The sequence below is a fragment of the Perna viridis genome, chromosome 9 (assembly GCF_037379345.1).
Source record: "Perna viridis isolate PV_CMFRI_1.1 ecotype Kerala chromosome 9, ASM3737934v1, whole genome shotgun sequence".
Classification (NCBI taxonomy): domain Eukaryota; kingdom Metazoa; phylum Mollusca; class Bivalvia; order Mytilida; family Mytilidae; genus Perna; species Perna viridis.
In genome coordinates this window covers 39,730,325-39,742,537 of record NC_142453.1, presented here as the reverse complement: position 1 = coordinate 39,742,537, position 12,213 = coordinate 39,730,325, and positions in this window count along the sequence as shown.

Here is a 12,213-nt window from a genome sequence, read left to right as displayed (position 1 = left end):
GTTTTTCATGCAGTAGCTGCCAAGTGTTGAAAGAGAGTGTAGGCATTTTTCTGGGCACAAGTTGTAGACCGCAACTGTGCTGACCGTTTACTGTGTTTTCTGTGAGGCTGACTACAAACACATTTTAAACCAATAGAATATATGGTAAAATATCTATTGTCGTCGTTTGCTAGACAGATACCAAACTCCTTCATTAAGTGACTACATTTCTCACCTTTCAAATAGCGCCTTATTTAAGACCATGTTATAAAGCGGTGAATGGGCATAACGCCTATTAGTATGATTGTATAAAACATACAAAATAAGTCACGTGTAAGCATACAAAATAACTTCGTGTGATATAATTCTGTTAATTGAAAGGTTTTGGGTAAAATGATACAATCATATTACTGATTTCAGAAGTTAAGTCAATCGCCTAGATTTAAGTCATTCAGGTTTCATTATCTTAAAACTGAATTTAAACTAAGCTCTATGCCAAGCGACAGTCGCCATATTTTTCCCTCGAAGTAGTACAAATGAATATCAATGTGTGGTATATTTTTTCGTCTACGTATACTTTTTTTCTAGTCATCTTAACTATTGCAGAGTTTTAAAAAGAAGGCAAACAATCCAACAAGAAAAAACACAGCAATACCAGACATCATTATGCCTTCAACACATGGTGTGGACGTTCCTATGTCGACTTGTCTCGGAAAAGATATGGTTAGGAGAAATAGAAATTATAATATACCCCCCAAATTGGGTATATATTATGGCATGGGCGGCTGGAGCAAAAACTATTGGGGCAAGCAAGTGCTGCCGAAAAGATCATTGAAAAAATGGCACGTTCATTATGATATCCTGTTTGATTGATATGGACTTTCCATTTTTAAAATTACAAACGGACTGCAAATATTATAGATATTCGACTTCTTTCATCGAACTTGAACCTTCTACGAGAGGCAATGCGGGTATTTTTTAAAGAAGCAGGAACAACTGAATCGTTCGGAGGATCACTTGAATTCAATCTATGTATATGTAGAATTTGTTTATTTATATATGATTTGGTTTATTTGTGTTGCACCATTTCTATTACGTCTGATGTTGTTTTATGTCACAACAAGTAGCATTGTCATTTTTCCATTGACTGAAACATGGCTCGAAAGCGATGTTTGTAAAAGTATTATGGCATAAATTACACCAAATGATTACAATTTTCTTCACATTGCGAGGTAAAATCGAAAACAAGATGATGTTGCCGTCATTCTTAACAAAAACCTCGATGTGAAAAGTTATCTTAGTCATTTTGCAATAAGTGATCATTATCCTGTTTGTGTTACTAGGAAAGATAAAATGCAAAATAGAAAGAACAGGCATATCACTATAACTTACAGAAATTTCTGTGTGATCTACAAGGTATCCCTTTTCATGGAATTGAATATGAAAGTGACCCTTCATGTATTACTGAAACAAAAGAACTGGCAAATGCTTTTAATGATTTTTTCGCTTCTTGTGTATACAAAATTAGAAGGGAAATAAGTTACACTACTGATAATTTTGAAAATCTTCATAACTTTGTGAAAAAAGAAAATCAATACTCAAAAACAATTTACAATGCCACCAGTGAAACTTGATAAAATCTATAATGCACCGCTCAAATTAGATTTAAGTAAGTCCTCTAGTAGTGATACTTTTAGTCCAAAAATCTTAAAATTATATGCACCTTATATTACATCTCCTCTTACGTATATTTTTAATAGAATGATTGATACTGGTTTATACCCACAGACACTAAAAATAAATGCAAAAGTGACTCCTGTTTTCAAAGCTGGTGAAAGGACATCAGCTAATAATTACAGGCCAATTTCAGTCTTGCTTACTCTATCTAAACTCTTAGAAAGGCATGTCTCTGACCACATTTTACAAGTTTTTATCTGTGTTCCGACTAAACCATTCCTGTCAATCAATGGTTACAAGAGATGCAAAATGGTAATATTACCATAGTTGTACTCGTAGATTTTAAAAAAAGCCTTTGATGTAGTGCATCATGATATTCTATGTAGAAAACTGAAAATGTATCAATTTTGTGATAAATCTGTAAATTTCCTAAATTCCAATTTAAGTGGAAAAACACAACAAGTATACATTCATAATGTCTCATCAGAGAAGAGAGAAATTAAACATGGTGCTCCACAGGTTCGAATATTGGGTCTCTGCTATTTGTATTATTCATCAATGACTTATCCCTATGTGTTAATAGCTGTAAAACTGACTTATATGCAGATGATACTACTTCGCATATATCAAGGGAGAAATATCAATGACTTGCAGAGCTATTTAATATAGAAAAGTGGTGTAAGAATAATAACATGTACATTAATACAAACAAAACTAAATTTATGTTAATTGGGACAAGACAAAGATTGCTATCACAAACTTGTCAACAAGAACTAAAAATTCTATCGGAAATTATAAAAATGTCATCATGCGAAACACTACTTGGTGTAAAAATTGACAAATAGACTCATTCGTAAAAAAATGTCTTCTGAAATTCATTTACTGTCAAAATTTAAGTGTAAAAGCAATGACAACTTTCTATAATTGCTATATACTACCTCTGATAGATTACTGTTGTATTATATGGGGTGGATGTAGTACATGTAATGTGAATTTGAATAGAACATGTAGAATATTGAAACTACAGAAGAGAATAGATAGATTGATACTAGATGCTGATCATATGTCAACCTCTGCCACATTATTCAGACAACTTGGTATTATGAATGTTGACCATAGGATTGAATATCATAAACATTTGCTTATGCAAATAATAGTTAAAGGTCCAAAATATCTTATAGATAAGTTCGACTATGTTTCTAAACAGAAGTAAAAAAACCAAAATATTTGTAGTCACAAAAACCAAAAATGAACTTTACAGAAAATCGTTTGAATATTCCGGTTCAATTTTATGGAATGAATTACCCAGTACATTATGTAATATTTCAAAGACAAATTGCTTTAAACATACACTCAAGCAGTATTTGAGTGACAACTGATTTGCCAACACAGCTGATTCTATGCATTTTATAACAACAATACATAATGGTATAAGTGACTTTTGTTTTGTTTTATTTTGTTTGTTTGTTTGTTTGTTTGTTTGTTTTTTGTTTTTGTTTTTTGTTTTTTTTTGTTTTGTTTTTTTTGTTTTGTTTCCTTTTACTATTTTGTCATGTTTATAAACAGACTTGTTTGTATATAATTACTGACCTGACTCCATTCATGTTGCATGAGGGCCTCAGGGAAGATTAGTTCTTGTATACTAATTGTGTTACTCTCTCAAAATAAAGTTTTATTATTATTATTATTATTATTATTATTATTATTATTATTATTATTATTGGACAAAAAATAGAACAGTCCGATTCTAAAGTTTAAACCCGTAGAACAATGGTTACACTGTGACCTTTAAACATTTATTGCAAATCTCAGAAATTCAAAACCACCAAAATATCGTAAAAATGTGACACCGAAATATCGAGAAATTGATTTGGCGGATATTGGTAAATTTTTTTGGAATCTGATATCCCTTTACAGTATATCAAGAAAACGCTCGAAACCTGTTAAATGTATACAAGCGTTAAATCAGTTATAGACAAACACGCACCCTTTGTGTCAAAGGAGATAAGAATTCGATGAAATACCAAATGACACCCAATAGAGATCCGGGATGCAAAGGGATAGGCACAAGAAGAAACGTCTCATGTGGAAAACAAACTTGTCTATTCATCAACAGATGCATCGAGTTGATAACTACTTATCAGGAATAAAAAAAGAACATTATTCTTTCAGTTTTTGCCGAAAAAGATAAAACGAATCGGATTAATCTAAGCGCATCTAACAACAACCTGATAACTTTGCGCGAACAATGAGAACCGACAATAAGTGTAAAGGCGATCGCTTATCTTTTATCGAGCAAACATCTCTATAGGGACTTTCCAAAATTTTACAGTTTGCTTCATCGAAACAGTGTGAAACTGATCCAATGTCTATATATGTATTAAAAACATGGGTCCAATCTATCATTATTGTCGAAGGTTTCAGAAAACGTTGTTGCTTCTCGATATGACCACTTCAATAAATCGAAACGTGTACGTATACATGACGATATACAATCTGCATAGCGATCAAAGCCTTTTACAGAGACTGATTTTCTGTTTTTACAGAGACTGCTTTTCTGCGTTTACAGAAACTGTTTTTCTGCGTTTACAGAGACTGCTTTTCTGCGTTTACAGAAACTGCTTTACTGCGTTTACATCACGACATTTTCTAAGCACTTTACACAAACTGTTCCGTTGTACTTCTTATGTCGGCTGCATTCGATGTCATCACCCATGATATGTTATTAGAACGTATACGTATTAGTTATTCTTTCGGAGTTCTGCATGGTTCTGTTTTAAGATCTATACTATATTTTGTGTATGCGAAGCCAGTCAGTTAAATATGCAAGTGACATAACATGTTATATAACTCTTACACTGATGACACACAAGCATATCACGTAATCAAACCAGAGGGTGATTGGGATAATCAGAACGTTTATTGGTTGTCTATCAAATATTAGGGATTGGATGTCTTCAAACCTATTAAAACTGAATGAAGACAAAACAGAGCTCGCTGATCGTGTTTGCTCCGAAACAGATATCAAGTTCCAATCTTCCTTTTAATGGCACCATCTTAAGCCAATTAAACTTTGTAAAGAGCTAGGTGTGTTTTTCTATAACAATTTGAGCATTGAACAACAGGTCAGCGCCGTTTTAAAATAATAATACCATCGGATACTGCAACGCGTTCAAAGCATTGCAGCAATACTGATTACTAAAAACAAAACAGCTTCACTGGCTTCCCGTGCAAAGAAGATTTCATTTTGAAATTTTACTTTATGCTTTTAAGACATTACAAAGAAAAACACCTAAGTAGTTTGAGGAATCAATTAAACCATACACAGCTAACACATATGGTGAACTACGATTTGAACGAGCTGGTACTACACTATGAGACTACCTTCCATTTCATTTACGCGAAGAACAATCACTTTCTCTCTTCTGTTAAAAACTCATATTTTAGTTTGCGTACTGTGATGTTTGAATGACTGTGATCATAATTTTGTTTAAAGGACTGTGATAATAATTTGATCTTTTCTATATGATATACTTATTCCTTTTTCACAGCAGTTTTCTTAAAATTTTATTTTAGTTTTATTATTTTTTATTATTTTCGCAATTTCACAAAAGTATACCTGTACTTAACGTTAATGTTCACTTCTATTTTTGGATTTATGTTTTATTTTTAAGCGTCACATATTTCATTTAATCTTAAAATCAAAATTATATGATATTCACTTTAATGGTTAATTTTTTTCTATTTGTATAAACAGATTTTATTTTAAAAAATCATCGTTTATAATTAAAACAACAGTAATACATTATAAATTTTAGTAACAAGCCTCAACTTTTCATATAACAAATAATAGCACGTTGAAGCAGTTTCGTTTCACATGTATATTTATGGAATAGTGAAATACAAAACATACTTTGTGAAAAGGAAGATAGACATGTAGGTAAAAAAAAGAAAAAATATGATGAAATGCGGTAGAAAGATTAAAAGGAAACAACAGACAACACTAGTGTTAATTTACTTTTTTAAAAGATAAGATTGCACCTTTAAGAATAATTAAGTATTGTGTTCTGATGCAAGAGCACCAAATCCCTTACAAAGGACAGAAATATCAACCTGAAAACTCAAAGTTTGGGTAGTGATTTTTGAAAACTTTTGCATTCAAGTAAGAAATGGTTGCTTGTCTCATCCTGGTCACATGAACAGTTCGGAGTGGTTTCGCCTGAACATATGCTCGTTGAGAGAACTGCTGTTCATGCGCAACCTGGCACGCAAGATCAAACCAAGTCTACTACCAATGTAATAGTACGATGGTCGTGTTTTATTATAAGATACATTAATACGCGATTTAAGTATTCTCAGCGATCTCAAATTTCGAGTGACTACAAGGAGTACATTCTACATCTAATAAAGTAGATGGTAGGATATAGTTTAAATAAAAAGACGTCCTTTTACGTATCTTGGATAAGTTGTGTGACTGACACATAAAATGGACGTCTTAGTGTGCATTTGGAAAAAGGGAAATAAAATACTCGAGGTAGCAACATTCATCATCTTACATATCATCACGGGTGAATTTTTTTTTCTTCTATCGACGGAATTTTTCCATCCGGTTTCACAATATAAATTATCTAGTGATATGCCACTAGTTACGATACGAAACGCTTCTATCTGGACTCTTTTACTCTTGTTAAGTAAAATTTTGAAGACCATTGTCCAATACGCCACCCCCGTATTTGCGATTTTGTGACATCAACAAGTGTAAACAGATCGTAAATCGGATACGCCGAAGAGAATTGATCCAAATGTAAGCTTTTTAATGATATACTCAAAATGGTTATTTCAAGAATCGTACATCATCATGGACATAAACACACAGGAGTTTGTGACGTAACACTTCCTGAATATCAAAATTATTTATCTGTAGAGGGGGTGACCCTGTCGAACGGGTTTACGTGATATCAGCATCGCTTCTGTTGTTTTTTATTTAGGATTAAATAGAACAAACCATCGCGTAGCCCATTGATATATTTTCTTGGTGTCTCTATTCAATGCAAGCGCCGTGATATCTGGAGTCTCTATTATAACATATAGACTAGTGTCGTGGGCAAATAGTTTAGTACATGTATGGACATCCATAACGGTATCGTTTATAATGATAAGAAATAAAAAAAGGAATTAGTATGGATCCCTGCTGAACTCCAGCTCTCACTGGTTTCCAACTTGAAAAAAAAAAACAATTGTTTAAAACACCGCGCTGGAATCTTTCAGTTAAACAGCTACTAATCCAGTGCAAAACGCGCCTGACTATACCATGCTGCTATAACTTAAACAATAAACCTTCATGCCAGACACCATCAAAGGCCTTAGAAAGGTAAAAAAAAACCTCGCAAATTTCTTGACCATTGCTGAAAGTCTGGCCGAAGGAATTTGAAATATCGATCATTTGATTTGTAGCTGGATCTCCGTTAGTGAATCCACAATGGTGGTGAGTAATTGTTCGGTTGTCTCTCAAATAATGGTATATCGGTTTGTAAACACAACGTTGCATTCATTTTGAAATTCTACTGAGATGTGAAATCTGATGATAGATCTTGATCTCATTTCTTCCTGCAGAAGGATTAGGGAAATGAGAACTAGTCACCTAATTCTATGACGAAAAAGCTTTAAAAAGCTTTGACAGTTTCGTCGGTGATAAGGTTACCATTTTTTTACAAATGTGGTACTCCTACTTGACGTTGCTTTATGCATGATATTTGATTGCATATGTGCCACCATGATTTCGTTGATAGGTGGTTGCCTTTCGTATTACCTTAAAAATAAATTGAATGAGGAAACTGTTATTTTTCTCAAATTACAAAGTTTCATATACGCCTGAGTTTCGTCCTATTGCTATCACGGTTTCTACATCGTGCTTTTTAGTGCATACGCGTCAATTTACGAATACATCTCCTCAGATCATTCACCAGCCATCTTGGGTCTGCTTTCCGTCACCTATTAGTATTTGTTTGGTATCGATTCGAAAATGACATTTGAAAATTCGGAAAAATATTGTCAATATCGTCAGACATCAACACTCGTTGTCAATCTGTTTCTGAAAATAGCTGTCGGTATTCGTCGTAATCATCTCTATCATAAAACTATGTTTTACGCTTGACGGATCCAGTAACAGGACAGTAATATCTAATAATGTCTTATCAGGGAAGTCCCACCCCGGTGAAAGGTACGAAACCGGTACTACTAGTTGTAATGAAATCAGACGATGAATTTGTCAGTGAAATTGGTGGGATAATTGCGATAAAGGTAAGCTTATTGAGAGTAGCTTGAATACACAAGAACTTGATGCACAACACTGTGATCACATTGTGTAAGAAATAAGGTGAATTATATTCTTTAACATGGATTTATGCTGCATATCACCAAAATAAGGTAAAGAGTTTAGTGTCAGTGTAGAAAAATGTAATACATAAATGCAAACAACAAAAATTATATACAGAATATAGGTTGCTTTAACGTGTATACTTTGATTTCAGTTCAGTGTAGAAAATGAGTGCCAGACGATTGATTGTCTGTGCCTGAAGCCAATCTTATTTTAGTGAAATTGTTTGTTCATCGCTTGAGTGAACAATTTTACTACGAAGGTAATAGTGGAGAAGTGAAAAATCAAAAAGTAAAGGAAATCATAATGTAAAAACAAACGGGTAACCTACATTAATTTATGCAGCATTTTTAAAAGGGAAAATTACCTTTGCATTAAGCTAGGCTCTTATGAAAAATCATACCCGTGTAAACAAAAATGGATAACTTGAATGCAAAATACGCTTTTGTAAAATGCACAAGGCTATGCAAAATTCGAAATCTTTGAAATGTATGTGAATAGGTATTTTGCAGAAATCTTCTGTCTTAAGGAAGATCATAAGCAGACTTTATTGATTTTTTCCGATAGCTTCCGATTAGCTCATGAGTCACTAAGACGGTTTGGTACTGATACACGTATTGCATATTAATATGTAAACAAAGAATATTCCGTAAATATTTCAAAGATCCTGTTTTTTTTCAAATCACCAAAACATGCTTTTTGTAAAGCTTGCGATTGCACAAATGGTTAAAGAGAAATATTCAAAAAGTCTTTTTTGTCCAGCAACACGAATAATCTTTGGAAGTAGCTATTAAATTTTCCTCAAAAATGCTAGTTTTCTAGCTGCAAATCCCGTTGCTCGTCAATGTTGTCTGACATTTGCTTACACGTTGTGCCTCTATCCCTTATTCTACATATTTTGGGTTGAAATTATATGGGAAAGTCCCAAAATTGCGCTTTCGTCGGACATCGTAATGGATTACCTATTTACTTCCACTTTATATACCGAATGCGTGGTGGCGCCCATAGGCGCTGGAAATTAAAATTCTCTAATAATATACCGCGATTAATTTATGAAGAAAAGAAAATTATTATTTTTCAATTTTAGTTTAATTAATATGAAACAGATTATTTCCGATATTTATGTCTTGCACCATAATATAGTCTTCTACTTTAATGCTATATTAAGAAAAAAGATGTATATGAAGATGTGTGAAAAGAATCTCAAGATTTAGACGAAAAAACATGTATTTCAATGACTTATATGAAAGGCTGATTTGGTGTTGATTACAACGATTCTATCAAACCTTTCCTTCATGGAATTTTTGCCATTCACCGTCTATGTTTGCCCGATATAATTTTGTTTTTTGAACGGTCGAAACTTAACTGAAGGATACGCTTTTTCATCCACGGATCTTTGACTCGTACAATAATTTGGAGATGTTACATCGGTATGGCCGAGCAATAATCTATGATAGTATTGCCAACACGATGGGATCGGATAATATCACCTTCTGAGTATTCTATATCAATACTTTTGACAATGTTAAAAACTATATCAGTAGTGTTTCGGCACCGTTCTCTTCTATGCCACTCATCCTAATTAGCTCACATCGCCCATACTGCTCAAGACTATCCAAATACTACTTCAGTTAGGTATGATGGATAACGTTGTGTTCATATCACTGAAGTGCACATTTTACTGTGTTTTCTCTTTCTATTTTTTTTTAATGCAATTGTGGACTGTATTCGATGTGTATGACATAATATGGTTTGTAAGACACACTCCTTGAGGGCGAATGTGGTTGAAGGTAGTGACCTATAGGTTTGATGATGGTGGTACATAGTAAGTGAGCCGGACATATAAGCTTGAGGTCTTATATAAACATCAATCGGTGGGGTGTCAAAAGAAAATGGATGTGTTTCAGGCGGATTTTCTACACTATGCTGATATTCTGATCGGGGTAAGATTACAAAATTTACGTAATATATTATCTGGTGTAAAATGTGACATGGAAAAGATAGTTGGCCGATAGCTGTATTGATTATTGTTTACGTCTGGGTTTGTTAATGACATTCTCGTCGAACTGTTTACCAAGCTGAACTGTACTCATATCGTGCCACATAAACAAATTGTATAAAAACATTTCTGCATCCTTTCTATCCTAATTATTACCTTCACACAATACAAAAACTCCATCATATATAATATGACAGTAACGATTTGTACTTAGAAAAGTAATATTTTGGTGTTTTCAAGAGAAAAAAACCAACGTTAAAACACATGGAGCATACACAGGACGTCTCTAATAAATATGTACATAACATGTATAATTATTTTACTAATTTTTAACTTTTTGGATTTTGTTTCGTTTTCATTTTTTTATTGTATCATTCCGTTATGTGTATTGTGATTTTTATAGTATGGTTTACTTCTGTTAAGCACTTGGAGTATTTTGGAATAGATAAGCGCTATATACAGGCTTTGTAATAAATAAATAAATGTACTCACGACTTTTTGTAATCAAATGATTTCCTCTCATTTATAACTTATATATGTACTGCTGCATGTAACGTTTAAGTATTTAAAGGTATCAGCAAATGACTAAACTCACAACCATAAGTTGGAAAAGGGAAATACATAAACTTGCAAAACCAATGATCAACTGAAAAAGTAAAATTAACCACATGTGCCTGACTTTATACAGGCATTTCAAAGTGAAATGGTCGGTAAAACCATGTTTTATGGCTAGTTAAACATCAATTTTTGATTAATTAATGAATGCTATAATTGCAAAAAAAATGTAATATAATATTTTCATAAACCAACACAGATAAACATAACTCGCAACTATATTATAAAAATCAAACGAAACACCTTAAACTTCCATAATTAGTGGGGGTTCAAAGATTCTATTCAGATGACGTTATTTTTTACCGTATTTCGATAATACTTACTTCCGACTTTGAGAAGACTTAATTATTATAGAGGCAGTCTTTATAAAAAATAGACTGGTTCTAATTCATGCAACACCCACCCATTTGATTATATAACCAGTGTTAGTTTGTCATTCGATGTTAAACTTTCGAGATAATATATATAGATTGTGTATAACATTGACAATTCGCAAGAATTATCGTTCTTGGTTAGGTTTGGTTAAGCTTTTTGAGGGAGATCAAAATACATGGAATATATATCTGAAGACAGAAGGGACGAACACTGCGCAAATTTATAAAATAAGTAGACCCGAAAGGAATTGTTTGTTTGGTATGTTTCTCACGGCCATAATCACCTCTGCCATAGGTGCTATCTGAACCTTGTATTGGTTGGTTCTTACGTCAAGCAACAAATAAATGGTTGGTTCATAATTATTTCCCATCATTCAATTTACTGAAAAAAGAAATTGATTTTCTAACCAAGATACACGACTTCACTATTTATAGTATGATGTCATTGATATTTTTTTTATAAAATCTCTTAAGAATAATACGATCAAATGGTATATCGATCTGGTATATGTAGCTTTTTGAAACTATAAATGTTTTTTTTCACTTTTCATCTACATTTCTAGTTGACAAAAATTAAACATATTTTTGTGTAAATCATATACAATTGATATCCAAGTTATTGTTTTATATAGACATCAATTTTGGCTATTAACATAACTTAACATTTTATATATATATATATATATATATAAAATGTTAAGTATAATCAATACACTAAATGTCAACAGTTCTATATCTGTTTTCAATATTACAGAAAATAACCCTTTAATGGAAATATTTTCTTAAACCTCTAAAATCATCATTGGATACTTACTAGGGTTCACAATAGTTAAAATTGTTTAACAATTTCACGGTTATATCAAAACGTCCAGACTGTTTTACATGATTTTTGGTCAGACGTTACTTAAATCGGTGATACATGAACCCTGCATTATATTTGTAATTGGATAATTAACTTTGTTATTGTTGTAGTAGATTGAACGATTTATGTTTTTGAAAAATCGAAACACGGTTTAAATGTACTTTCGGTTTCCGATTTGGAAATAGTTTTTTTTATGTTCAATATATAGCCGTGCTAATTTTTACTATGAAATAGTTAACTTTGTTTATGTTTCGGAAAAGCCGATGGTCGTCAATAAATTGTTGAAAAGTCCTAGATAATTTCTACATTTGATATTATGACTCAGTCATCT